At 45.1% G+C, this 2,758-nt stretch overlaps 1 non-coding gene across 1 annotated transcript; it reads left to right on the top strand.

Moving 5' to 3' along the window:
* The first annotated feature begins 413 nt into the window (after positions 1–413).
* On the top strand, positions 414–486 carry trnak-cuu. Its single transcript has one exon. It is a non-coding gene; the product is annotated as a tRNA-Lys (tRNA).
* The last annotated feature ends 2,272 nt before the right edge of the window (positions 487–2,758 follow it).

Raw genomic sequence — 2,758 nt, forward strand, 5'->3', positions numbered from 1 at the left:
AGCTGCAGAATTTGCTGATGTACCGAACAAACAAAGTGCTGAATGTATTGAGTGAGACTGGGCAGACAGACACGCATTTCACACAGCCTGTAACAGAAATGACTGGGTTTATTGAAGCAGATTCACCGTCTCTCAAAGTGACTGACAGTCGCATGGGCAACTCAAGGATGAGGTCACCGACATTAAAATATGAATTTTGAATTTTAAATCCCGGAACAAGCGCTGAAAATGGATTATAATGGTCTGAAGGAGTAACAGCTGAGAAGTGGAAGATGTAGCTGATGTTATTTGTGATTGAGAGGAATGAACTGGAACCTTGTGCTTTTCCAGGTGGATTATCTTTGTCACATTGAAATTAGGTTGCAAGGGATTTGGCTCAGTGTGAAATGGGAAAAGAAGTACCTACCAATCGAGCCCGGCTAGCTCAGTCGGTAGAACATGAGACTCTTAATCTCAGGGTCGTGCGTTCGAGCCCCACGCTGGGCGTCTTTGCATCTTGCAACTTTATTTTCCGAGGTGAAGGCCAGCTATTCAGTTCTCCAGCATCATTACTAAAGCCAGCAGATTTAGTTGTGCCAAAAACATGGTTTCTCTTCTGCTGCTTTAATTAAGATACTGGTTTCCTGTTTCAGAGTGCAAGTCGTTTCCACTTTACTGGAAGTCCCAGAGATCAGCTTGTCGGTGCAGCCGCTTGTATAATAAATGACAAGACTTTTAAAGGGGCCAACCCAACTCCAATCCTGCACCAACAAGACTGTTCAGAGTCACAGAATGAGAATGATCACTTCCTGGGCGGCTCCATGTCAAATGGAGCTGAACCAGAATTACCTAATTCTGAGGATACCACGGAAAGCATCAATGAAGTCTCCCTGAACATTACCCAATTCACAAGGAAAATTATCTTCTTTTGTGACCGTGTGGGTTTATTCAACAAAATCTTCATTCTCGGTAACAGAGGAGAAAAATTGTGAGTTTTCAGTGTGTGACAGAAGTGATGTGGGTGAACCCGGAAATATGGTGCAGTCATGTGTTCTTTATCGAAGCATAATATACTTCCGCACAGGCACATTATACTTGTTGCTCAACCGAATCTCACAAGATGCGTTCAGCTTTGCGTCGATATTGGTTTTGATTGCAGGGCTATCGGCATCTGGTGCGAAACTGATATTGTAGCTGGGCATAACTGAGCAGCAAAGAAAATGGACAAGAAGGATGGGGTTCCTCGCAAGAATTTCCCGGTGCCTTTCTATCAGTTGTGTGCAGTCGCATCATTGGGGAATGTCATATGTGAGCTCTGAGGCCATGGTGTGGTGATATGGCCAGGCGGTCTAAGCTGCTGGATTCAGGTTCCAATCTCTGAAAAGGTGTGCGTTTGCATCCCACTGTGGCTACCTGTTATACCGAAGATGCGTTTAACTTGTCTCTATTTTGCCCAAAGTAATCTTTGACGTGGGACAGCACAACAGCCTCCATCGGGTCAGCTTCCACGGCATGTTCCCATGGTGCAGTGGTTATCACATGCGGAATGCCCCCAGCATGATAGTGGGAACAAGCAGGCTGCGCTGCTACGCCATGTCCCAGGCAAGTTGTGTTGCTCACCCTATTCGTTGAAAGTGAATGCAGATCGTTATTTTGCCGCTGGTGTGAAACAAAATCCTGCATTGAGTCTACTTCAAGTTATTTGCCTTTTCTGGCGAAAAGGAGGGTATTGCTCTGTGAAATTTCTCCCATTTCCTTCATTTCTGTTCTGGAGAAGGGAGCTGATGAGCCACCTTCTTGATCTGCTGCAATCATTGCGGTGCAGGCACACCCACATTGTTGATCAGAAGGGAAACCTCATCTAATCGAGACTGCGACAGCTCGCGTTCACTTTTCGTGGGTCATTCTTACTCTTATTCTTTTCATTTCCTGACTTGAGCAGTTTCCGGTAAGTGGAGTTGGATTAAACCTCCAGTGTATTTGGAGGAGCAGTTTGGAAATGTCCCAGGGTATTGGCATCTGGTGGGAAATTGATATTGTAGCTCGGCATAGCCGAGCAGCTCAGAAAATGGATGAGGAGGATAGGCTTCCTCGAAGCCCTTACCGGTGCCTTCACTTTTGTCGTCTTCCGGCAGCAACATCGCAAAAATCATTTTTGAGACAATCGCTCGTATAACATGGTGTCGTGTGACCTCTGGTATTTGCTCTTGCCCAGAAGTGGAAATCTTCGCCGGAATACTGACCGGCTAAGCAGAAAGACAGGGAAAGTGAAAGGAATTATGATAATGTTGTTCGTGCCTGGACTGCCTGTGTAACAATTTTGCAATGGGATCTGCCGTTCTCGGATTCTAAATCTGCTTACCATTCGAGACGAAGGATTTTTTTTTCGGAGCCACTTATTTTGCATCACAGGCTTAATAACTGTAAGTATGTTGCACGGTATTATCTCGTGCGCGGCTCACTCGGCTTTGTGCATTTGCCCTGCAGTCCGGTGCTGATCATGTTACACTTACACCGGAAAGTTATTCTGGTTTGAACAAGGGACCGAATCATATTCCAACGGGAAAATGTAAATCCCAGAAATGTCGTAGAGCTCGTATTTTCTTTATCGGAATATACATTCTCACAGACACAAAGCCTTTGTTGGTCACTGAGTCTAAAAGATACGTTCAGCTTGCCATTCATTTTTGTTTTGATTGAAGGGCTGCAGGTATCTGTTGCAGCACATATCACACCCGTGAAAGTATAGGAGGAGTAGAATGGGGATCGATATAAACCA

Source organism: Rhincodon typus, unplaced genomic scaffold (assembly GCF_021869965.1).
Source record: "Rhincodon typus isolate 14 unplaced genomic scaffold, sRhiTyp1.1 hic_rhity00001198, whole genome shotgun sequence".
NCBI classification, from domain to species: domain Eukaryota; kingdom Metazoa; phylum Chordata; class Chondrichthyes; order Orectolobiformes; family Rhincodontidae; genus Rhincodon; species Rhincodon typus.